We start from the raw sequence: 27,465 nt of genomic DNA on the forward strand, positions 1-27,465 counted from the left end.
AGAGAGAGAGAGAGAGAGAGAGAGAGAGAGAGAGAGAGAGAGAATTTTAACCTGATAAATAACGTAAACAGTATATAGTACATCAAGTGAGTGACAGACAGACAGACAGACAGACACAAACTTTATACTTCGTAACACATGTGAATTATTATACCGATATTTGATATATTATATAAATATACATGTGTAGGCAACAACCCTTGACAAGTGTTCGATTCTGATAGAAGCTTTTGATAACGAATATAAATACCAGAGTGAGCACAGCATTATAGTTTTTGTGAGGTATCCCTGAACCTCGCTATAACCCCCCGTGAGTCATAACAACCTGTGTATAAACGTGAAGATTATATAGTTAATCCCGATGTGAGAAATATACCAATAATATGAACGAGTTTTAACATTTTTAGCGTGTTAAATTTCTCACCTGACTGAACCAAACAGAGGGACGAGGCTTGTACACTCGCCCCTCCTACCTCCCCCCACCAACTCTCTCTCCCACCCACCAACCGCTATAAACCACCGCCGCCTCTCTCCCTTCACCCCCTAACGACCACTTCCTCCTGTCAAAAATTTCCTATTTCTCCGACACGACGCCGTTAATGGGGGGCGAAGGGGGGATGCCACTGAATCACGCAGAGGTCGAGAGGTCATATGTATTGCTTTGTCTGTATGTGGGTGAGGCGCGAATCTGATAAATCTGCCTGTCTGTCTATCTCTGTCTATTTGTCTCTCTCTATCTCTGTTTGCCTGTCTATCTAGCTCTTTGTTTGGTTCTCTGTCAATTTGTCTGCCCTTTCTCTCTCTCACCTGTAGTAGTCACATCTGAGTCATCAACTTCCACCAAAAAGAAACTTCAGGTAATAATGTTCTTTAAGTTATGTCAAGTTACGCAGAATTAAGGGTAACTTAGGTAGACTGTGGCGTTAAGTTAGATTAAGTTATAGAAAGCTAAGTACATTACATAAAGTTAAGTCAGATTAGACTACAAAAAAATTGGGTTAAGTTATATAGTATTAAGTTAGCTTATGTTAGAGTATAGAAACTTGGGCTAAGTTATATAGTATAAGAAGTTAGGTTAGGTTAGAGTATAGAAACTTGGGCTAAGTTATATAGCATAGTTGTTACAAGTGAACGTGGGCCCTTCTGTGCCCCAAAGTTTGAACGCTCGCGCTTGGCTAGCACACAACCGCCGTCTGGCTGAGAGCGTACAGCGACAAAATGGTTAATTAATGCCTTCCTAAAGAAACCATCGACCTGGGACCAGGTTTGTTCCACTCTACCAATTTTGTTGCGATTTTTCCACCAAGTCTGATGAAAAACGATTGTGCCGTTTCGATTGCCCAGAACAGACAGACAGACACACACACACACGGCTATTCCTATAGTATATTAGATAGGGAGCTGTAATAGTTGTTATAGGGGGCTGTAATAGTTGTTATAGGAGCTGTAAAGGTTATAGGATGAATTTGTATAGGAGCTAGAGGGAGCTGTAATAGTTGTTATAGGGCTGTAATAGATAGGGCTGTAATAGTTGTTATAGGGAGCTGTAATGTTATAGGGGCTGTAATAGTTGTTATAGAGTTGTAATAGGGGCTGTAATAGTTGTTATAGGCGGCTGTAATAGTTGTTATAGGGCTGTAATAGTTGTTATAGGGAGTTGTAATAGGGATAGTTGTTATAGAGTTTATAGGGCTGTAATAGTTGTTATAGGAGTGTAATAGGGCTGTAATAGTTGTTATAGGGAATAGGAGCTGTAATAGTTGTTATAGGGGCTGTAATAGTTGTTATAGGAGTGTAATAGGGCTGTAATAGTTGTTATAGGGAGTTGTAATAGGGGGCTGTAATAGTTGTTATAGGGAGTTGTAATAGGGGGCTGTAATAGTTATTTTCACTATAATAATCCAAGGCCTGAAATGTACTATCACATGCAACACCGGAAACGTTCTTAAAATTTAAGTCAGGAAACGTTTTTCTTTTTAATCCACTGAGACAAACAGCTAAGTTTTCCTAGTTGGTTTCTTCAGATTATGGAAGAACAAATACTGTACCAACTTCTCTTGACGAAACACACACACACACACTCCCCCAACTCGTGTCAAAACAGTTGTATGGTCTTAAGTTTAGGTTAGGTTAAGCGGTATGGGTCAGACACTCACTGGAAGAATGTTGTGGGCGGGTGTGAGGAGGAAGTGGCTGGTGAGAGGAGGAATGGAGTAGGGAGGAAAGGGGGGCACATAGGGAGGATATGAAGCGAGGAGAAAGGATGTAGGGTAGGGAAGGATAGGGAGGGGGGGATAGGGGTGGACGGGTAGTGGAGAGAGGGAGGAGGATAAGAGAGGGAGGAAATAGGAGTTAGCAAGGGTGGAAGGGAGGGGTAGGGAAGGGAGGGAGGATGTATCCTAATGTTGTGGGCTGACGTCACCATCATCTCTCTGTTGACGCCAGAACGAGGAGTGAGTTTACCGTAGACTGTAAGTATATGACCCTCTGAAACTTGTCTGAGGTATCTCCCTCTGTCTATTACTTCTGTCTATTACTTCTGTCTCTCTGTGTCTGGTTGGTTCTATCTATTACTTCTGTCTGGTGTTATTCCTGTCTCTCTGCCTTTGTCTGTATTACTTGTCTCTGTTTACTCTCACTCTCTGTCTTGCTCCCTCTCTCTCCTTACAGTGGTAGGGGAGAGAACACACATACCAGCGTGGTGTATGGGTGGCCACAGGTACACAATGGACAGGTATTTCCTCTCATGGTTAAGTAGTGGAGAGAAGGATGGCTTGAGGTAGGACCCAAGTATTTCCTGTAGTGTCAAGGTGAGTAGGCGGTCAAAGTAAGTGGGGGGTGGGTGGTGTGGGTGGGTGGTGTGGGTGGGGGTGGGTGGGTGGGTGGGTGGTGTGTGGGTGGGGTGGTGGGTGGGGTGGTGGATGGGTGTCTTGTGTGTGTGTGTGGTCACTGTACCCACATTACCTCATCGCCAGGAATACCCCTCTTTACCCTCCTACCGCCCCCCCCTCACACCCTTCCTCCCTCCGTAAAAAGGGACAATCAGAGACCCATCTTCCTCCCTGATGACGACGATAACGATAACAAACACAGTAAGGGCATCACTTAATACAATACAATTATATATGTACACAGGTATTGATAAGAAAATAAAATCATAACCAACTGAGACACACTCCATCCCCCACATGATTTTTGATCAATACTAAGATAATCACACACCTGGACTAGAACGACGCCATTCCCTCTCTCCCCTCCTCATTGTTTACGACACAACTAGCAGGCGTAACCCACAAACTGCCCATTATGTGGTTCTCTCGTTAAAGGTTTAATAGATAAATAAATTCTATTCCTACCTGGATAGAACCGAAGTGTGGGAAGTTCATGTGTGTGTGTGTGTGTGTGTGTGTGTGTGGTTCAATTAACTCCCGGATCACCTGAAGATTAGACACCCCCAGGATTTAATTCACCAGATTAATAACTACACTAGCGTCGCACCTGGGTAAATACAGATGGGCAGTAATGGATGACACACTGACATATTAAGGGGATACACCAGGACCTTGGCTTACACACACGAGCTAAGGGTAATATACAACATGAGTTCATACACAAAAACAACTTCGCACATCCAGGATCTTGGAAATATCACCCCGACCACCACAGTACTTTACAAAAACTCGAGGTCACCGAACGTATCTGTCCTGACCACTGGCCGCAAATTCTCCCGCAAGTAATCCATGACTGTTAGCCCATCAGCATCACACTCTGGGTTTGAACTGCACTCGGTGTTGGGGTCACACTCTGTATTCGAGTCGCACTCCATCTCTCCCCCACACTCAGTGCGTGAGTGGCGTTCCATGATGTGTCCACTTAATAAAATCCATACGCGTAACCCTCCGAAAAACTCGGCCAGAACTGAAGCGAGTAAGCTGGGTGGAGTGGCATATATGCAGGCTGGGTGAAGATGGGCGGAGCTTAGTGTGACTGGGGCGTTACTTCTCTTACTAGGCTCCGCCCACATCCATTCATAAACAAAGGAATAACACAACTCTAAATCACATGAAGCTTAGCCTGCTTATTTCATCTTAAGTTCAACCACCCTAATCTAAACTGACGCTGACCTGACCTAACCTAACCTACCCACACCACACCTTCCCACCCTCTCATTATAAGACTATCTAAGGTGAAGGTAAGTCAGGTTAACAACGTCTTACCTTTAATTAGACTAATGAACCCTGGACTCATTAAATTGAACATTCAAGATAAAAAATATAATACAAATACCTGACTCACAAATACCTCCTAGCTCACAAACACCTGGTCCTCACAAACACCTCCTAGCTCACAAACACCTCCTGGCTCACAAATACCCTCCTCACCAAACACCTCCTGGCTCACAAACACCCCCTGGCTCCACAAACACCTCCTAGCTCACAAACATTCCTAGCTGGAAACACCTCCTGGCTCACAAATACCTCCTAGCTCACAAACACCTCCTGGCTCACAAACACCTCCTAGCCTCACAAACACCTCCTGGCTCACAAACACCCTAGCTCACAAACACCTGGCTCACAAACACCCTAGCTCACAAACACCTCCTGGCTCACAACACCTCCTAGCTCACAAACACCTCTAGCTCACAAACACCTCCTGGCTCACAACCCCTAGCTCACAAACACCTCCTGGCTCACAAATACCTCCCTAGCCTCAAAACACTTGGCTCACAAATACCTCCTAGCTCACAAACATCTCCTAGCTCACAAACACCTCCTGGCTCACAAATACCTCCTAGCTCACACATCTCCTAGCTCACAAACACCTCCTGGCTCTCACAAACACCCCCTGCTCACAAACACCTCCTGGCTCACAAATACCTCCTAGCTCACAAACACCTCCTGGCCTCACAAATACCTAGCTCACAAACACCTCCTGGCTCACAAACACCTCCAGCTCACAAACACTCCTAGCTCACAAACACCTCCTGGCTCACAAACACCCCCTAGCTCACAAACACCTCCTGCTCACAAATACCTCCTAGCTCACAAACACCTGGCTCACAATACCTCCTAACTCACAAACATCTCCTAGCTCACAAACACCTCCTAACTCACAAACATCTCCTAGCCTCACAAACACCTCCTGGCTCACAAACACCTCCTAGCTCACAAACATCTCCTAGCTCACAAACACCTCCTGGCTCACAAACACCTCCTAGCTCACAAACACCTCCTAGCTCACAAACACCTCCTGACTCACACCCACAGAAATGATTGTCGTAATACCGTGGTTGCAGATGCGGCAGTTTGCTGGCCCCTGAGTGTCGAGGTGAAGTACAATACCAAACCACATAACTAGACTACAGGAGCCTCTTCGACAGTTACATCCTTCTTAACTATGACGAACGATCGTTAACCTCAGCCCCCCCTCCTCTGCCACCTCCCAACCACAATAAAAGTAGGTACCAAAGCGTCGTTGTCGCTGAAGGCAGTTAGCCGGTGACTGTCTAGTGCAAATTACCCAAGTGCTTCAGGTGTGTGTGTGTGTGTGTGTGTGTGTGTGTGTGTGTGTGTGTGTGTGTGTGTGTGTGTGTGTGTGTGTGTGTGTGTGTGTGTGTGTGTGTTCGAACCCAAGCAACATAAAACATAAACTTTATCACCACATATCTACATTACCATCAGTAACTTGCTTTAATTAATTCAGTCGATATCTTCAGGTGATTTATAGGAAACAATGATCATATCTTTAGGGGGTAATTAGAGCAGTGACGAGGAATGGTGATTAGGGTTTAAGAGATATCGAACTATGTTACCTTCACCTCTCCTTCTCTCTCTCTCTCTCTCTCTCTCTCTCTCTCTCTTTATCTCACTGCTCTCCCTCCCTGACTGTTCTCTTCTTCTTCTCCTGTCTTCACCCTCCACCACCGCCACCACCACCACCATTACCACACCCTCTCCTCACCCACCACCACACTCCCTCCTCACCCACCCACCACACTCCCTCCTCACCCATCACCACCATTCTCCTCCACCACCACCACCTCCTCCCTCACCACCACCACATCCTTCCCCACCACCACCTTCCTCACCCACCACCACCACTCCTCCTCACCCACCACCCACCACTACCTCCCCTCACCCACCACCACCTCCCTCACCCACCACCACTCTCCCCCCTCACCCCACCACCACCTCACCTCCCTCACCCACCACTCACACCTCACCTCTCCCCTCACCCACCACCACCACCACTCCCTCCCTCACCCACCACCACTCCCTCCCTCACCCACCACCACCACTACCCCTTCACCCACCACCACCACTCCTCCCTCACCCACCACACCACTCCCTCACCCACCACCACCACTCTCCCCACTACAATCCATTCGACTCCCAACAGAAAATAAAAAGCCATCCTCAATTATATTTCCTGAGAAACTAACATTATTTTTGCTTGTTCTTGTGTTACTGACAATTGCTACTTGGTTAATGTTACAATCTCTGAAACATTATTGTCTCGTGGTTAAAGTTCTAGGTTTACGTTAGGTTTGTTTGTTTAGGTTAGGTTAGGTTAGGTTAGGTTAGGTTAGGTTAGGTTAGGTTAGGTTAGGTTAGGTTAGGTTAGGTTAGGTTAGGTTAGGTTAGATAGGTTAGGTTAGGTTAGATTTGCTTAGTCTCCGAGTCCTTTAAGGCAACAATATCTGTAAAGCACTAAGGTTGAAATACCACCAACCACAACAAATTTCCTCTGTAGCTTCAAGATGTTAAAAAAATATATCCGACATGTGAACCCCATTCCAAGTCTCCACGACACAGCATTACCGGATGAAAGGTGATATGCCTGTAACTACTGAACTGATGACGTACATGAAAATATTTAAGTTCCTGAGAAAAATTGTCATTGTCGTAAATTTGTTTTATCCTGTGTGAGTTTTTATTGTCGTTCTTTTGTGTGTGGGGGGAGGGGGAGGAGGTAAGAGGGGAGGGGGGAGGAGGGGGTGAGGGGAGGGGAGGTGTGAGGGGGGAGGGGGAAGAGAAATAAAAACATAATTTCTGGTGGTATCTGTCAATGAGTCCATGTCTGATGTATGATAATAAACAAGAAAAAAACACAAGGTAAAAATAAGCTAAATTACTGTAGGTGTATCCAATAATGTGTGTATCTGTTTCAGTGCTATTTTAATATACGTAAAAGGTATGGCAAAAGGGAAGAAAACCAAAAGGGAATAAAATTAATCTTAAGAGAAAACCAGAATGGAGGACTAAGATAAGAGTAACACCTGAGTGGAATCCCGTGATCCAAGTGAAATAAATCAGCCAAAAGGAGGAAAATTTACTCAGATGATTTAGCACTAGATTCGTTACAGGAAGCACCTAAGGGGAAAACTTCAAATTTTCCTTGTAACTATCTTATAAATTTTCCCTGTTGCTCGTTTGTTCTATATGAAAATTACCCTTAGGACCTACCATACATTATTGATATACATATGCACACACACACGCACACACACACACACAAGTATTCACACACACACACACACACAACCACACACACACACCATCTGTTGGGCAAACCCCTGTAAGAGACGAGAAATTATATTGAAGTTTTGTCTAGATTTTACTTATTGTGTGTGTGTGTGTGTGTGTGTGTGTGTGTGTGTGTGTGTGTGTGTGTGTGTGTGTGTGTGTGTGCTATGACCCCTCTCCTTAGTGAGACTAAACTAACAGCGCCATCTATCGCTGACCAGGACAAGCTGTGGGGTTCCTCACCTTATCGTCTAGGAGCAGCAGTCACTTTAAATGGAATAATTTCATGAGTGAGTATTGCATGATGTTGTCTTAGCTAGAACTGGTTAGTCATATGATGGAAATTACGTCATGGGGGAGTGGGTGTGTGTCTGCATCTTTGTATGACTCACATTTTTCACCGAGCACCGCCTCCTCAGCTCATGTTTCTACGTGATTCGTCATTTTTTCTCTCTCTCGTTTCTTTAGTCACATTTACATTACTTTCTCCGAGTTGTTTCTGTTGTCTCAGTCACCACTTCCTGTGTGTGTGTGTGTGTGTATTCCTGACAGTTATATACAGCATACATAAGTTTGATAAAGCTGACGACAGCATAATTGTGACGGACAAGGAAAATATAACACGGACTTTCCAAAAGAAATTACGTCCAAGTGAAGAAAGAAAAAAATTAAGGAAAATAGCAGCAGTAATAGTGATGGGGAGGAAGGGTGGGAGGGGTGGAGGGTGGAGGGGTGGGAGGGGTGGGGAGGAGGGAGGTGGTGGAGGGGGGTGGTGGAGGGTGGGAGGGTGGGTGGAGGGAGGAGGGGGAGGTGGGAGGGGTGGTGGAGGGCGGGAGGGGTGGTGGGTAGGGAGGGGTGGAGGGCGGGAGGGGTGGGTGTGCAGGAGGAGGGTGGAGGGTGGGAGGGTGGTGAGGGGTGGGAGGGTGGTGATGGGTGGGTGGGAGGGTGGGAGGTGGAGGAGGGAGGAGGGAGGGTGGGAGGGTGGGTGAGGAGGGAGGTGGAGGGGGAGGAGGGTGGGTGGGAGGGTGGTGGGAGGGTGGGAGGGTGGGTGGGAGGGTGGAGGGAGGGCAGGAGGGGTGGTGGAGGTGGGAGGGGTAGGAGGGTGGGGAGTGGGTGGAGGGTGGGAGGGGTGGGGGGTGGGAGGGGGTAGGGAGGTGGGGTAGGGGTGGGTGGAGTGGGAGGGAGGAGGGTGGAGGGTGGAGGGTAGAGGAGGGAGGGGTGGTGGAGGGGTGGGAGGAGGGTGAAGTGGGGGAGGTGGTGGAGGGGTGGGAGGTGGTGGAGGGTGGAGGTGGGTGGAGGTGAGGGGTGGTGGAGGGGTGGTGGAGGGCTGAGGGGTGGGTGGTGGGTAGATAAGGGGAGGGTGGAGTGGGTGGGAGGGTGGTGGAGGGCGGAGGGTGGTGGGAGGGTGGGAGGGGTGGTGGATGGGAGGTGGGGGAGGGTGGGAGGTGGGGAGGGTGGGGAGGGTGAGGGTGGTGAAGTGGGTGGGAGGGTGGTGGAGTGGGCGGAGGAGTGGTGGGAGTGGGTGGGAGGGGTGGAGTGGGCGGAGGGGGTGGTGGAGGGTGGGAGGGATAGAGGGTGGAGAGGGTGGTGGAGGTGGAGGAGGGAGGGGTGAGGGAGGGGTGGAGTGGGCGGAGGGTGGTGATGGGTGGAGGGGAGAGGGAGGGGTGGAGGGTGGAGGGTGGTGGAGTGGGCGGGAGGGTGGTGGAGGGAGGGTGGTGGAGTGGGTGGAGGGTGGTGGAGGGAAGGGAGGGTGGTGGAGGGTGGGAGGGGTGGTGGAGGGTGGGGAGGGGTGGTGGAGTGGGCGGAGGTGGTGGGAGGGTGGAGGGTGGTGGGAGGGTGGGAGGGGTGGTGGAGGGGCGGGAGGGGTGGTGGAGGGTGGGAGGTGGTGGAGTGGGCGGGAGGGGTAGGAGGGTGGGAGGGGTGGTGGAGTGGCGGGAGGGGGGGGAGGGTGGAGGGGTGGTGGAGTGGTGGGAGGGGTGGTAGGGGTGGGTGGGTAAGGGAGGGGTGGTGGAGGGCGGGAGGGTGGTGGAGGAGGTGGAGGGTGGAGGGCGGAGGGTGGTGGAGTGGGTGGGAGGTGGTGGAGGGGCGGAGGGTGGTGGGAGAGGGTGGAGGGTGAGGAGGGGTGGGAGTGGTGGGAGGTGTGGGGTGGGGAGGGTGGGTGAATGGGAGGGTGGGGAGTGGGCGGAGGGGAGAGTGGGTGGGAGGGGTGGTGGAGTGGAGGAGGGTGGTGGGAGGGGTGGGGAGGGGTGGTGGAGGGAGGGGTAGGAGGGGTGGGAGGGTGGTGGGAGGGTGGAGGAGGGTGGGAGGGGTGGTGGAGGGTGGGAGGGGTGGTGGGAGGGTGGGGAGAGGAGGGTGGTGGAGGGTGGAGGTGGTGAAGGAAGGGAGGTGGTGGAGTGGGCGGAGGGGTGGTGGAGGGGTGGGAGGGGTGGGAGTGGGTGAGGGGTGGTGGGAGGGCGGGAGGGTGGAGGGGCGGGAGGGTGGAGGGTGGGAGGGGTGGTGGAGGGTGGAGGGTGGTGGAGTGGGCGGGAGGGGTGGTGAGTGGGGCGGGAGGGGTGGTGGGAGTGGGGTGGGGAGGGGTGGTGGATGGGCGGAGGGGTGGTGGAGTGGGCGGGAGGGGTGTGGAGGGCGGGGAGGGGTGGTGGAGTGGTGGGAGGGGTGGTGGAGGTGGGGAGGGGTGGTGGAGGGCGGGAGGTGTGGTGGAGGGTGGGAGGGGTGGTGGAGTGGGTGGGAGGGTGGTGGAATGGGCGGGAGGGGTGGAGGTGTGTGTGAGGTATTTTATCTGATAATAACATAAGTAGACCATACTTCAATAACTGAGGTTTTAAAAATGGAAAAAATCATATAAACGAAAACAGACAAAGAGAGAGAGAGAGAGAGAGAGAGAGAGAGAGAGAGAGAGAGAGAGACGATAGCACAAGCCATCTAACAATTTCGTCTAAAGGCGTTATCACAGGATATCCGTTCGTGTCAGTCTACCAACATAATGAAATAGACCAAACAGAAAACCTTAATGTTGTTAATTATCCACGACCTCTCGCCCAAACTGTCTGAATCAATTAACAAAGTCAACATACTGTATAGTTATGAGTCATGGATATAACAAAGAAAGGAAGAAAAGAGGGATGCAAGACAAATAGATAATGATGGAAGAAAAAATGAAGAATCTATAAAAAAAATATACCCACAGTAAAGTAAGGAATAAGAGAGACTAAGATAGAAAAAATGAAGAAAAAGCCCCCTCTCTCTCTCTTGATAGCTACATGCTTGCTGGGGCCAACGCTTATAAAATGACCTCAATATCAAGGTTAGTTCGTTACATCAGCTACAAAAACCAGCCCTGCGTAACCCCTGAGCCAGACACACGGCCGGTTAGAAGTAGGAAAATCTTGGTCAGCAATTACATAGTTTAGGTCTGTATTGACTTGAACTATGCATATACGGCGACAAAGGAGGGTGATTCTTTTAACACTGGGGAGCCTTGTGGACCTACAGTACTCCTAAACCAAACAACAGCTGATACCTGTAAACACTGGACAGGATTCCCGCCAAAACAACATCCACAGCTGATTCTTGTAAACACTGGACAGGATTCCCGCCAAAACACAACAGCTGATTACTATAGACACTAGACACACATGCCGCCACACACGCGAGGCTAGAGACTTGTTGCAATCACACATAACAGGTGAGGACAGTTGCAATCACCAACAAAAAACAAGAGAGAGAGAGAGAGAGAGAGAGAGAGAGAGAGAGAGAGAGAGAGAGAGAGAGAGAGTGTGGAGTTGTTCCCATCCGACGCTAAAAACCCCGCCTCTTCCTCCCTTACCCTCCTTCCTTCACATCGCCCCCACACTGCAGGAGGTGACCCTTGTCTCATGCACGACACGGCTCTCTTTTTCTCTCTGTTCGCCAGCCTGTCTCTGTCTCTATATCACGCTACACGTCCCTGCCCCTCATACAGTACAGTACTTAACCTAACCTAACCTAACCTCACACACACACACACACACACACACACACGCACACACACACACACACAGTAAATACTAAACCCCAGAGATTGTTTACATTGCATTGTTAAACGACCTGGTGACTTTCCTGATGGAGAAATACACATTGAGTAGGAAAGGGGCGAGTAGGAGGGGAGAAAGAAGAGGAGGAGAAAGGAAGTGGGAGATTAGAGGATGAAAGACCTGAGATAAAGACCTGACATAGAGTGATAGGAGAGAGGACAAATGTGACTGATAGCATAAAAACGAAAAAGATAATGACGTGGATAAGATATTTAAGTTTTCCTCCTTTTGTTTTGTTTTTCCTCTTTGCGAAATTACTCTTAAGTGTAGAGAGGAGATTGACTTTTTATTCTTCCTGGTGTGACAGTTATAGCTCTTGTTGTCATGGCTGGTGTGACAGTAATAGCTGTTGTTGTCATGGCTGGTGACAGTTATAGCTGTTGTTGTCATGGCTGGTGTGACAGTAATAGCTCTTGTTGTCATGGCTGGTGTGACAGTAATAGCTCTTGTTGTTGTCATGGCTGGTGTGACAGTTGTAAACTCTTATTTATTTGTCATGGCTGGTGGTGGGCAGGGTTGCGGCCTTGTTTGGTATGGCGGGCGGTGGCATGAGCCTTGTTGTTGTCATGGCTGGTGTGACAGTAATAGCTCTTGTTGTCATGGCTGGTGTGACAGTAATAGCTCTTGTTGTTGTCATGGCTGGTGTGACAGTAATAGCTCTTTATTTGTCATAGCACAATTGTGACAGTAATAGTTCTTATTTGTTATGTCATAGCTGGTGTGACAGTAATAATAACTTGTTGTTGTCATGGCTGGTGTGACAGTAATAGCTCTTGTTGTTGTCATGGCTGGTGTGACAGTAATAGCTCTTGTTGTTGTCATGGCTGGTGTGACAGTAATAGCTCTTGTTGTTGTCATGGCTGGTGTGACAGGTGTTGGCAGGCCGGGAACATTGCCTCAAGTGGTGGTGGCAGATGTTATCAATTATAAAAACAACACTCAACTGGCAGGCGAAGGACCACCTTAACAAACACAAAAGACGTCGTTATATATTTGTCCTCTGTCTTCTTGTCCCAGTTCATAATAAAGAGGTTAGCAGGATAACTAATCAGGTCACGGGAAAATGATCAACAATGCTAACCCCTAGCCTGGCACAACACAATCTAGCCTGCAGCCTAGCACAGCACAAGTACACAGCACCAGCACAGCCTGGTCTGGTCTGGCCTGGCCTGGCGCCTGCAGCTGGCACCAGCCTGCAGCCTGGCCTGGCCTGGCCTGGCCTGGTCTGTCTGGCACAGCACAACAGCTGGCCCCTGGCTGGGGTTTGGGAGGTTATTTCCCAGATGTCTCCCAGGCATGTATACCACTTCCTGACACACACACACACACACAGACACACACAGACACACACACACACACACACACACACACACACACACACACACACACACACACACACACACACACACACACACACACACACACACACACAGGCGTGTTAGTTCACCAACTCCACACATGACTCTGAGAATAATAAAAATCTGTAAATAAATTAATAAAATTACCCCAAAATAAAACAAATACAACAGAAAAATAAATATATGAATAAATAAATAACCATGTAATTAAATTAGTATAATGAAACAAGTACAATAAATTACCAATTGTAAATATTCTTGTGAAATTTAGAAGCACAAGCGAAACACAAACTATTTACGGTAATAATGAGTTAAAGGATTGTATACCAGAACTGTCAAAACACAACCTTGATTGAATATAAACACGTCTGCATGTCTGTCTATCTATCTATCTGTCTGCCTGTCTGTCTATCTGTCTGTCTGTCTGTCTATCTGTCTATCTGTCTGTCTATCTGTCTGTCTGTCTGTCTATCTGTCTGCCTGTCTGTCTATCTGTCTGTCTGTCTGTCTATCTGTCTATCTGTCTATCTATCTACCTATCTGCACATAGTAATGTTGCAACATACGCACAGTTTGTGACAGAAATGACTCGGTTGAGTAGGTTCCCCTTCGTCACGTGACAATAGGAAAACTTGTACGAGGAGGGAGAGAGAGAATGGAGGGGGGGGTGGGAGAGGAGGGAAGCAGAGGAGGAGGGTGGGTGGAAGGAGGAGAGAGGGAGAGTGGGAAAGAAGGAAGGGGACAGGATGTATTCCACAGAAGCGTGGCAGAAGGGTCACCACATACCACATACACCTTACACACTCCTCTCGCTGCTTTTCGACCAGTGTAACTCGCACACTCCACCCTCCCTGCTTAATAGTTGGTAAGTAAGAATAACAACAATTAGTCTCATTATATCATTTTTATGCCTTTGTCTAACACTTTAATAATAAGTCTCGCAGTTACACAGTAGTAGGAGTCTTTATTAGTGAAGGAGTCTTTATTATTCAAGGAGTCTTTATTCTTCAAGGAGTCTTTATTATTCAAGGAGTCTTTATTCTTCAAGGAGTCTTTATTATTCAAGGAGTCTTTATTCTTCAAGGAGTCTTTATTAGTCAAGGAGTCTTTATTCTTCAAGGAGTCTTTATTCTTCAAGGTCTTTATTCTTCAAGGAGGTCTTTATTATTCAAAGAGGTCTTTATTCTTTAGGAGTCTTTGTCAAGAGGTCTTTATTCTTCAAAGGAGTCTTTATTATTCGAGTCTTTATTCTTCAAGGTCTATTATTCAAAGGAGTCTCTTTATTCTTCCAAAGAGTCTTTATTTCATTTCAAAGGTCTTGTTGTAATTTATTATTAAAGGTCTTTAACATTTTATTTTGGCTGGGGTGCTGTGGGTGTTTGGCCAGTCATGGGGTGCTGACGAGGTGGCTAGGTGCTGTTTGTAACGGCTGACAGGGTGCTGGCACAACGGCTGGAGAGTCTTTATTCTTCAGAGTCTTTGTGAGTCCAAAGAGTCTTTATTCTTCAAGAGTCTTTATTAGTCAAGAGGAGTCTTTATTCTTTAGGAGTCTTTATTATTCAAGGAGTCTTTATTCTTCAAGGAGTCTTTATTATTCAAGGAGTCTTTATTCTTCAAGGAGTCTTTATTATTCAAGGAGTCTTTATTCTTCAAGTAGTCTTTATTAGTCAAGGAGTCTTTATTCTTCAAGGAGTTTTTATTCTTCAAGGAGTCTTTATTAGTCATATTGCCGAATACATTTTCCTGGAGTTTCTGCCACTTATGTTTTTATTAGTTTTTCTTTCTATTTATCTACCATGACGGAGGGAGAGAGGAGGGTAGAAGAGGGGAGGGGGAGGGGTGGGGAAAGAAGGGTAGGGGAGGGAGGGTGGGAAGGGAGAGGGGAGAGGGCCAGTGACGTAAGCAGAAATCGTCCTTTGTTCTCGATAAGTTTTGTGTAGGTTAGGTTAGCGTTTGATTGGTTAGGTTAAGTTAGCTTTCGTATTCACATTACTTGTTTATATATGCTTAAAAAGACTTCATATTTCACATTATACTTTGAACGAATTTCTTCTCGAATTGTACACCACTTAAAACGCACATTATTTTATTATTATTATTATTATTATTTTTGGCTGTTTCTACCAGTTATTATGTTCTCTTAATTGTTCTCCGGAGTTTGTGGTTCAACATCCATCTGGTCTCACTTCTTCTCTTCGTTCACTTCCGGTCTACACATTCCTCTATTATTGTCTCAGGATATTTATACATGTTTACCACCATTCATCTGTGTCTGATTTCCTCTTTCACATCCACCACATTTATTCAAATTTATATTCCTCATGTGCTGGTAATCCCCTTCACTACCCCGTGGTTAAAGGCGTCATAATTCTTTCTCATAAACTTTCGCTCGGCCATCAAGGACTGTGTTCCATCTTGGTATATACTGTGGTAGTCGGTGGTGGTAGTCGGTGGTGGTACTGTGGTGGTACTGTGGTGGTAGTCTGTGGTAGTCTGTGGTGGTACTGTGGTGGTAGTCTGTGATGGTACTGTGGTGGTACTGTGGTGGTAGTCTGTGGTGGTACTGTAATTGGTGCTGTGTAATTTGGTACTGTGGTGGTAGTCTGTGGTGGTAGTCTCTGTGGTGGTACTGTGGTGGTAGTCTGTGATGGTACTGTGGTGGTGCATGGTGTGGTACTGTGGGTGGTACTGTAATTGTTAGTCTGTGGTGGTGTGGTGGTACTGTGTGGTATTAGTCTGTAGTGGTACTGTGTGGTGGTACTGTGGTGGTACTGTGGTGGTACTGTGAGGTCAGAGTTAAGTGTCTCCTGAGAGGTGTAGCTCACTCTCCAACGCTTCTTCCCTCCCAGTCAGGGCAAATCCTTCCAGAATCTTGTCTTCGCTGATGGTCCTATATTGGGTCCAAGGAGACTACCTGCCTACCTGCCATGCCACTGCCACCCTGCCTGCCTGCCACCCCCCTTGCCTGCCCATGCCACTTTATACGCGAGGAGGCGGCTGGCCACGTCTAGCAGGGTTTTAGTGTTCTGGATGTGTTCCTGCTTAGATGTGATCTGGATGACTGTGTGAAGACCTACTACTTCCTCCAATCATCCAGAGAGTCACCCCCTCCCCCTTTTACCACACACCTATACTGCCACTTAATATTATTTTATACTATTCACACCAATGTTATTCGAATGACCCCCATGTCATTAACCCTCCTCATAAACTAGTTACTGTCAGGTGTTTCTCGACATACAGTACCACACCACCTACACCACCTGTATAATACCTGTATATCATCTGTCCTTCCCGAATGGAGGACGACAGGTGAATTGGCTAATTCAACTCACCTGTCGATACTTCCACGTCCTCAAGAATAACTGATTCCAAAGACGTCTAGATTATTCAGTGTACGGTTACGGTATCCTCACCTGCGTTCAATATTACCGTACCTACGCTTAATTATCTCCGTTTCCAATATTATCCTGTAAGATACCTGTGAGATATAAGAGTAGCTAAGTAAACTCATATGTTCCTTGAGGGTATAATTGATCTTTTGTTTTCAGGTAAAGTAAGAGATTACCTGAACTTTAGGCCCCCCCCCCCTCCAAGTTTATTTCACCTGATGATTAAGTAATGAAAAAATAAGATTACGATATTAGACTCAGAGCACGAGAGATAGCAACCCGGATCTATAAAAAGGCAAAACAAATGTCACTTTAGACAAACAAAAACACAAAACCATATAAATTAATTGTTTACCATGTCTTTGTTTATCTCTCTTATGCAACACGGATCCACGCCACCAACAATCCCAATCCACTTTATATACAAATAAACAATAAAAAAAAACACAAAATAATTAACAAAACTATAAAACTAATAGAAAAATAAATAAACCAATTATCTGAGACATAAAAAAGATAAAAAATTAATAAACACAATCACCTTCTCTCAACCCGGATCTAAACGCTTGTTCGCTATTCATGTTTGACGCAGCTGATGCAAGGGCGGCCCTTTTGAATACCAGATCTCAAACATAGCATAATATGTCTCTCCGTCCGGCTGCCGCAATACCACTTTTTACCTTGACTTCTGCGTGTGTGTGTGTGTGTGTGTGTGTGTGTGTGTGTGTGTGTGTGTGTGAGAGAGAGAGAGAGAGAGAGATAAAGAGGGAAATGGTGAAGCAATGGCGGATATGAACTTGAATCGGAATAAAAAAAAAAGGAAAATTATTGGTTAGTAAATTGACAAGAGGAGGTGAGGAAAGAGAGAAATATATATGTATAAAACGAAGAAAAACTGAGAGAACAAAGGGAAAGGAAAGGACGAAACAAAGAAAAAACAAGAAGAAACGACAACAATATATAATTATCACATAACTTAATAAGAAGAATAAGAATAAGACGAAGAAGACGAATATTAGTGAACATATCAAGGAGAACACAGTATACAACAGCAGTCGAGAGAAAGGTGGAACTAACACAGCCAAAAATAACTAAAGAGGGCATTAAGTGGGTGGGCGGTGTGGGTGTGGGGGTGGGAGGAGGTGTGGGTAGTCTGGGGTGAGGGGAGGGAGGAGGGTGAGTAGGTAGGGTGGGGAAAGGGTAGAAAGAGAGGAGGAGAGGAGAAGAGAGAGGAGAGAAGGGAGAAGGGAGAGAGGGGGGGGGGAGAGTCCGTCCATGTGTCCAGCTAAATAATCAAACATGCATGGCGCGGTGTTCATTAGTAACTCAATGAGAACTAATTATTACTGGATCATCATCGTCATCATCATCTTCACCATCATCATCATCATCACCATCATCATCATCATCATCATCATCATCTTCACCATCATCATCATCATCATCTTCACCATCACCTTCACCATCATCATCTTCACCATCATCATCATCATCATCGTCATCATCATCATCACATCATCATCATCTTCACCATCATCATCATCATCTTCACCATCATCATCATCATCATCTTCACCATCCCACCATCACCATCATCATCACCACATCACCATCATCATCACCATCACCATCATCATCACCAGCATCACCATCATCATCATCATCGTCGTCATCATCATCATCATCATCACCATCATCTTCACCATCACCTTCACCATCATCATCTTCACCATCATCATCATCATCATCGTCATCATCATCATCATAAAAAGAGCCTTGGTTCTATTAAACACTCTGGCTACGTTACATCAATTTAATGAGAGCTTTTGTTTTTTCTTGTTGTTTGGGAGGGGGAGGAAGGGAGGGGAAGGAGAGGGAGAGAGGGAGGGGGAAGGGAGGAGGGAGGAGGGAGAGAGGATCACTCATGCAAGCACAAGAGAAGAAACAAATAACAAAACAAACAAAAAATAAACAATTGCAAACGATAGCAACATCCATCAGAAGTTATTTAGGTAAAGTTAATTTGGGAGAAACAAGTCATGAGGGTGTGTGTGTGTGTGTGTGTGGTGTGTGTGTGTGTGTGTGTGTGTGTGTGTGTGTGTGTGGCGGGTGTGTGTGTGTGTGTGTGTGTGTGTGTGTGCGTGTGGGTGTGCGTGTGGGTGTGTGTGTGTGTGTGTGCGTGTGGAGTGTGCGTGTGTGTGTGTGTGTGTGTGTTTGTTTTCCTATACCCTCACGCCTCAGCTGTGAGTAATAAAGGTCCATAAAATACCTGACTCACTCAACCAAACACGTGGTACCGTCAGGGAACATGACACAATTAACCTGGCATCACCTGAAGATTACCACCCCCTCCCTCAAGGATCAGGATATTTTATCTCTAATTTTAACCACGCTAATATTAACCTAACCTAACCTGCTAGATGAGATTACGATAGCTCTCTTAATATACGCCTACAATAGCCATACTCGTATACGCTAGTCATCACCTGTCTCTAATTATGATAACGTGGCAAGCTTTTTCCGGACTCTTGCCAGTGATATCCGGAAGAACTTAACCTCTCGCTCGGTCAGGTTAGGTTAGGTTAGGTTAGGTTAGAGTAGGTTAGGTTAGGTTAGGGTAGGTTAGGTTAGGTTAGGGTAGGTTAGGTTAGGGTAGGGTAGGGTAGGTTAGGTTAGGTTAGGTTAGGTTAGGTTAGGTTAGGTAAGTTAGGTTAGGTCAGGTTAGGTTAGGGTAGGAGTAAGAGGGCGTGGGTCTCTGGTTTGTTTATGGTCGAGGGTGGAGAGAGTGTATAATGCAATTGGTCTCTGACGTCATCTCCACCCTAAACACGGATTAAAACGCACGCACACACACACACACCTTCCCACACACACACACAAACCTTCCCACATACACACACCTTCCCACACACATACACACACACCTTCCCACATACACACACACACACCTTCCCACATACACACACACACACAAACCTTCCCACATACACACACACACACACACACCTTCCCACATACACACACACACACACACCTTCCCACATACACACACGTCTTTGGTCAAGTTAGGTCGTGTTACGGACATGTTAGGTTAGGTTAGGTTATGCTCATTTGCATTGTCTTATACATGCTGAACCAATTATAAACATGCATAATGATTTTGCTGAATAAATATCTATCTTTTTGTGTATTTATCATACCAAGGGACTATTGTATGCACACTGGTCACCCATTACACTATTACACAAGATCTACAACAAGTGATGTAAAGTGGCACAGCGCGCAGCCGTGTGTGAGGCAGGCAGGGGAGGCGCGCAGAGGTGTGGTGATGAGGACTCCTGCAGCCATCGCGTGTCTGTAACGCAACATATGAACTGCGCAATGTAACATACCTAACTGCGCAGTGGGCCAAAGACTGCATATTTTTTAGCAACTCTACTGCACAGAGTGGAATATAAACTGCGCATAAGGACCCCCCCCTCCCCTCCAATGAAGGAGAGGACTAGGAGATGCGCAATGCCAGCAAGAGTAACTACCGTAAGTGAACAGGGGCATGCGCAGTCTAACAATCTGCGCAGAGTGAAACAAGGAATATATATATATATATATATATATATATATATATTTATATAATGTATACATGCGCAGTTAACTTTTTATCAGTAGAGGGAAAACAAGAAACTGCGCAGAGTGTACAAGGAGCCCTAATACGCACAGCTTCACTGGTCATCTATCATGAACAAACAGCTGCGCAATCTACAGTACCTGCAAGTACAATCCGCGTCCCCCCCCCCCAAAAAAAAAGACTATGCTCTTTCAACAAGAACCTATGTAGCGAGAACTAAGAGCTGCGCAGTGCGAGCCAGGGCCGCAAAGAACTGCGCAGTGCGAGCCAGGGCCGCAAAGAACTGCGCAGTGCGAGCCAGGGCCGCAAAGAACTGCGCAGTGCGAGCCAGGGCCGCAAAGAACTGCGCAGTGCGAGCCAGGGCCGCAAAGAACTGCGCAGTGCGAGCCAGGGCCGCAAAGAACTGCGCAGTGCGAGCCAGGGCCGCAAAGAACTGCGCAGTGCGAGCCAGGGCCGCAAAGAACTGCGCAGTGCGAGCCAGGGCCGGCGTGCAGCCTATTAGGGGACACTGTGCAGCTGGTGGGAGGAGGGTGGGTTGTCACGCACACCAAGTGTGTTATCAAGATGGATCACCTGAAGATTAACCACCCTAACCTAACCTAACATTAACTTGACAAAACATGACCTAACCTAATGTTAACTTAACATTAACTTACATTAACAAAACCTAATGCTATCCTAACTTCATCTAACCTTATTTAACTTAACCTAACCTATCCAAACATAACGCTAACCTAAACTAACCTAATCTAACATAACTTAACCCAATCTAAAGCTAATTGGTTAACTTCAGGTAAAAAAAAAATTAAAAACTAAAATATATTTTTCCCTTTAATTATACAGCAGATACATTCACTTAGAATTGGTTATTGAAGAGAAAAATTCACGTGTCTAGTTAATGATATTTGTGTGTGTTATAACCCAAGTGTAACAACAGGTGCGTTATTACAACACCTGCTGGGACAGACAGGTGGTATTCAGCGTACGAACCTTCTGAGAACTTGATAATTATACTCTCTAGCACTGAGTCCGAAATCTCACAAACTTGAAGATTAAAAACAAACTATTCATACTAAAGGGAGGTTAGGTTAGGTTAGGTTAGGTTAGGTTAGGTTAAGGGTGTTTAATCTTCAAGTGAAATAATCTGGAGGGTTGAATCTTCAGGTCATCTCGATATAATCCTCTTATTATGTAAATAAATAGATCAAAACATCGAATAACAACATTGAACGATTACCATACACGCCATACTGTCAGAGTGAGACTCCAGAAACTTCCTAATTCAGGGGGCTATTAATGAACCAATCAGGAGCTTACACGTCATAATATACCTCCCACATTGATGCTATTGAGCCAATCAGGGTGTATGCTTTCTCGAGTATAGATTCACCATGCGGATATCTTTGGGTCCACGAGGTTTAACCAGATCTTTCCTACTACTGGTTCATTAGGTAACGTCCTCAGGCTAACGCTACGTCATTACCCAGCTGTTGCACCTCCCCCTCCCCTCCCATCCCCCCTCCCCTTACCACTTGGAAGTCGTAAGGGGAGGGGGAGAGGCAGAGGGAGGGGAGTTGTGTGAGAGAGAGGACAGGCTATATACTTTCTGTGGATGGTAGCGAAAACCTAACACAGTAGTAGTAGTAGTAGTAGTAGTAGTAGTAGTAGTAGTAGTAGTAGTAGTAGTAGTAGTAGTAGTAGTAGTAGTAAAAAGTGCGGTACTAGTCACAGTTTATAAACCCTTAAAGAATAGAGACACACACAGGTCCATTTCCTAAAAGTTCATCAATGGGGTTTTCCTTCTCACCGATTCCATTGTCTCGATTTTTTTCCTCCTTCCGCCTCGTCATCAAAACTAACCGTAAACCATTACAAAGCCTCATCTAACGGGCTGCTAGTTCAGGAATAATTTTAGTCGTTCTGTGATTACCCTGCTAATTATTACCACACACACAGTAACTGAGGATAAATGAATATCAAGTCTGTGTGTCGAAAATATACATAATATTCCCTGGGTGTGTACTGGTCCATGTTAAACCCTATACGGTCATCTCGTGTACACATTCCTCCACCTATCATTATCTCCATTAGAAACTATTAAATATATTCCTTAAATGTATTCCCCCAAACACTACACTCACTACCGGGTAAACAAAATATTGTATGTGGTGTAAATAATCTGATGAAAATTGTGCCAAAAAAGTGTCATTTAGTTCCCACGACTTGTTGTTGATCTTCACCAACTAGTCTTCAATATGTCAACAAAACAACACAAGCAACAGGAGGTCTTATCAAGTCTTAATTCCTACTGTTATAAAGAAGAAGAAAATACGAGGGGAGAAAAAACAAAAATCCTAAAATAAACTTAATTCGTCTAAGGATGGAATTTATAACCACAAACCCGAGTTTCTTCCCTACAATTATATTTCAATAACAAGATTTCGTCACTTCAACACCTGGTACACCTATCATTACACATCGTTACCGTCATTGAGTCATATTTTTCTCTCCTTATGTAGCGTAATCATCATATATATAAAAGTCACTTCTAATCACTTTGCCGGAAATAAACATAAAGAACTCTCTCATTACCTGTGGCAAACTGCTTCCCATCCACCCCACGCCCACCTTACAAAACGCTATCACCTCACAAAACACATTCAGGAAACAGCTACGACGTTTAAATCTTGAAAATATCCTCGTAAATTTTATCACAGAGTAAAATCCCTTAGAGATGTGCGAACTTATGACGAGAAAAACAGCAAGCGTACCATTGAAATTACCTCTTTAACCAGCTGAGTACGAGGACTTGCCCCTTTGAGTACGATCCCTTAACCCCTTGAATACGATGATTTAACCCCTCGAGTACGATGATTTAACCCCTTGAGTACGAGGACTTATCCTTTTGAGTACGATCACTTAACCCCTCGAGTACGATGATTTAACCCCTGAGTACGATGATTTAACCCCTGAGTACGATGATTTAACCCCTTGAGTTCAATGGTTACCCTGAAGTAAGACCTTTACAGAGTCCGGTCCATATTGGGTCAGAGAGTTCCAGGAGGGGTCATGGAGGGTGTAGACTATGATAACTCACCTTTATATAACACACTCTACGTTCACCACACTCGCCCTCTTAGCCTCTACAGTATACCAGTTTATAAGCCAAGTTGGAGTTGCTGCTTCACGTCAGTCAGTGTTAATGTGTTCGGTTGGTTCTCTGTTAATTTCTGTTGGCAGGCAATGGTTATCGGGCAGGTGTTAGGTATTAGGCAGGTATTTAGCAGGTATTAGGCAGGTATTTGGCAGGTATTTGGCAGGTATTAGGTATTAGGCAGGTATTAGGTATTAGGCAGGTATTTGGCAGGTATTAGGCAGGTATTTGGCAGGTATTAGGCGGAGTGTTAGGTGTTAGGCAGGTGTAGGTATTAGGCGGGTGTTAGGTATTAGGCAGGTGTTGGTGGGCGTGGGGTATTGGTGTGGGCAGGTTGGGGGTGTTAGGCGGTTGGGCGGGTGTTGGTGTTGGTGTTTGGCAGGTATTAGGCAGGTGTAGGCGGGTGTTGGTGTGGCGGTTTGTTGGCAGGTGTTGGAGATGGTGTGGGCGGTGGCAGGTATTAGGCAGATATTTGGCAGGTATTAGGCATGTACAGACTCTTGGTGTATGGCCGTGGACCCAATTATTGAGGGTCATGTGAGTAAGAGAGATTAGGATTTGTATATTCATCGACTGAGGGGGAGAGGGAGGAGGGGATGGGGGAGGGGATGGGGGAGAGGTGGAGAGGGAGACCAGGAGGTGGGGGAGAGGGAAGTGAGGGAGAGAGGGGAGAAGGGATGGGGGAGGGAATAGAATGGAGGTTTTTGTCGGAGAGAGGAAATAAGAAAAGTCATTTGGGTAAGAATTATAATGAATAACAACTTCTCATCATCAGAAACAATCACGAAGAAATCACGTATATGACCTAGAAACAAATATTAAATGAGGAAGCATTCGTTGAGCTGGCACTTCGTGAAAGGTCACAAACGACCCACCATCCCGTGTTTTCCTCCACACACGAATGATCCAAAACATTGAATTCTAAAAGTGAAAGTTCATCATCTTTATCATTTTTGGTTAATCACTCGAGTCTCGGTAAAAATTAGTATTAAATCAGTAAAAACATAAAAAAAAATAAAAAATTAAACTCGGCATTATAGAACATAACTGAGGGAAAATATCTATAATTGAGAGACGATTATATACGATACAAAACAGAGGATAAATTGCTAACGAGGTTAATGGAAAGTGTGAGGGTCAGTGGGGGAAAGTAGTGGGCAGTGACAGGTAGTGGAGGAGAGGAAGGGAGGATTGAGGAAGAGGAGAAAGTGGGTAGGAGAGGAAAGGGGGATTGAGAGAGGGAGAAGGAAGGGGGGAGAGGGAAGCAGGATGACAGTGGTGTGGCTGCAGGGAGTCGGCACCACTGAGACAAGGGTTTTCGAGGCCAGTGAAGCATCCTGGCGAATCCAAATGAATCCAGACGAAACAAAGAAAACCCCAGAAACAGGTTACAGGTGTGGGTGCAATATGAATCCTGTGAATCACTGAATACGGTACAGGAGTCACCATAAGACCAATTAGATCACCTGATAATTAGCCCCCACAGCATATTTCACCTGATAATTAGCCCCCACAGCTTATTTCACCTGATAATTAGCCCCCACAGCTTATTTCACCTGATTAGCCCCCACAGCTTATTTCACCTGATTTGCCACACACCCCCTACCCCGACTCCCACAAACACCCCACACATCCCTTACCCCCCACCTCCAACCCACCCACACCCCCTCTACCCACCCACACCCCCTCTACCCACTTACACCCCTCACCCACCCCACCCCCTCTACCCACCCACACCCCCTCTACCCATCCACACCCCTTCTTCCCACCCACACCCCCACACGTGTCCGTAGTGTTGAGGATAATGATGCCGTATGACTTCATTATATGGGATGACTTAACAAAAATAACAGCAATAAAAAGTAACTCCCAAGCGAATGGCGCAACAACACTACAACAACAAAAACAACAACACAACACCATAACATCATAATACCACAACACCACAACAACATCATAATACCACAGCACCACAACACCACAACAACATCATAATACCACAGCACCACAACACCACACTACCACAACAACAACGCAACGACACTGACCAGCAGCCTGAAGGTCGAGTATTAAATTAATATTACGACTAAACAGGTTCTTCGAGTTACCATGGCATGTTGTTGTCAATATGATGAATTATGGCCCAGGAAACAGTGTGTGTGTGTGTGTGGGGGGATGTAGAAGGAGAAGAGAGGGGGAGGAGAGGAAGGGAGGGTGGAGGAAGGAGGCAGGAAAATGAGGGGGCAGGTGAGAGAGGGGGCAAGGTAAGGGGAGACAGGAAGAGGGGTAGGAGTGGAGGAAGAGAGAGGAGAGGAAGGGGAGAAAGTGGGGTGGGGTGAGGTTAGGGGAGAGGGGGAGGGAGAGGTTAGGGGAGAGGGGGAGACTACAATTCACGCTCGGGTGTACTTTTCCTCCTTCTCCGCCCCACATTTATCCATCATTGTCTCCTTCATCTCACACACATCGTTTTTTTCCTCCATTCTAAACCACAAATCACACATCTATCATCCACATCCCGTTCATGTCCACCAATAACCTAACCTAAATACATGACTTTATATCATATGTAGTAAAAGAATACGTCTATATGTGATATTTTTATCATGTATGTATACCAGATAATGTTGTGTATGTATAGTAGATGACGTGGTATAGTATATGAGTATACATGGTGGTTGAAGAGTCAGCATGTACACACACACACACACACACACACACACACACACACACACACACACACACACACACACACACACACACACACACACATACACAGGTTCTGAAAAAATGGTATCTAGTCAAATCTGAACCCAGCCAATAGTTCAATAACTTTCCCTTTGACACTTCATACTGGTGGTGATGTGTCAAAGGAGAAAGTCACTCGCCCACCTGTCCCGGGAAGGCTACCAGTCTTAACCCAGTCAGCTCACAGGAATACTGCTGCCTTGTTTTATCCAGTCAACCTGTTCAATTAAATACCTCCCTTCTGTTTATTGGTTCTCCCAGTCAGTCACTCAGTTCAGTGTTACTCAAGACAGTTGGTCCAATAGTATAGGGAAAGAACCAATCAGCGAACTTCATGAACGAAAAACAACATGGGATTTTACGTTTTCAGCCAATAACAGTCAGGATCTCCCAAGCTGCACATTAAACTACCAATCACAGGCCAGCTTGTTTTTGTAATCTTACATAGTAAAACACCTCTAGACTTTCAGCCACACGAACACTGTACGGAGAAACAAACTATTTTTTATTATATATAACTATTACATAAACAATTTTCACTGACCAACAATGAACTAAAATACTGAGATAATTTAATACCTGTACGTAAAGTGAGGTCAATAACTGGGGCACCTGAGAGTAGAGTAGCAACAGTGCCAGGCTATGTGCAGTTGTGTTCCAAACTCATATTGATATTAGACTACAACCAGCCCATACGTGATGGCCGCCACGCACCTTCCTCCTGTGACGCGGAAGATGACACACAGGTTTGGTGACCACACAACAATCGTCCGTGGGTATAACTACAACAATTAGTTATAGCAGGAATACCTTCTATTACCGTTACAGGAGTGTTTGGTGCACACACTGAGACCTGTGCCCGAGTGGGCTAATCCCCGTAAAAAAAAAACCAACTCCTTGCCCTAATTAATATCTCGACCCAAAACACGTATAAATTTTCTACACAATTCTATATTATTTTTAACGACAGAGATTGTTAAACATCAGTAATAAGGCGATAAATTTCACCCCCAAATTTCTTGAAATATTTAGATTGCTCAGTTGCATTCCGAATTTTGCCTCACCAAAAGTAATATGCTTAACCATCATCACAACAACAACAAAAATCATCAATACTATAATAAAAACAGGAACACTAACAGCAAACACAGAGGCAGGAAAAAATAAGAACATCCGGTAGATAGAGCGCCAAGGCCCCCCCCCACCATGACCTCCAGTTGTGTCATAATGGCCCCTGACCCTGCCCCTGCCCTGACCCCCCCCTGCCCCTGACCTGCTCCTGCCCCTGCCCCTGCCCTGCCCCTGCTCCTGCCCCCTGACCCTGACCTGCTCCTGCCCTGCCCCCTGACCCTGCCCCTGCCCTGACCTGCTCCTGCCCTGCCCCTGCCCCTGCCCCTGCCCCTGCTCCTGACGCCGTAGTAGAACATAGCACAAGGGAGGATCAAGATCATCAGTAGAGAAGGTTAGATACCCCACTCCATCACAACACACTCATGGATGAACGTAAATCTGAGTGTGGAGGGAGGGAGTGGGAGTGGAGGGGGGTGAGGGAAGGACACACAAACTTGAGAGTCTTGGGGGAGAGGTCATAA

At 46.1% G+C, this 27,465-nt stretch overlaps 1 protein-coding gene across 2 annotated transcripts in view; it reads right to left on the minus strand.

The window, feature by feature from the left end:
* The window catches only part of LOC121855251, a 52,641-nt gene that overhangs the window by 3,602 nt on the left and 21,574 nt on the right, over positions 1-27,465 (minus strand). Inside the window, exon 1 of one of the 2 annotated variants that reach the window (XR_006086753.1) lies at positions 3,675-4,291. The exons of the other annotated variant lie outside the window; for it this stretch is intronic. The gene's annotated coding sequence lies outside the window, so the exon portion shown is untranslated. Of the gene's footprint in view, positions 1-3,674; positions 4,292-27,465 lie in introns of those variants that run through there. 2 annotated transcript variants of the gene reach the window in all.

Source organism: Homarus americanus, unplaced genomic scaffold, assembly GCF_018991925.1.
Source record: "Homarus americanus isolate GMGI-L3 unplaced genomic scaffold, GMGI_Hamer_2.0 scaffold24430, whole genome shotgun sequence".
NCBI classification, from domain to species: Eukaryota; Metazoa; Arthropoda; class Malacostraca; order Decapoda; family Nephropidae; genus Homarus; species Homarus americanus.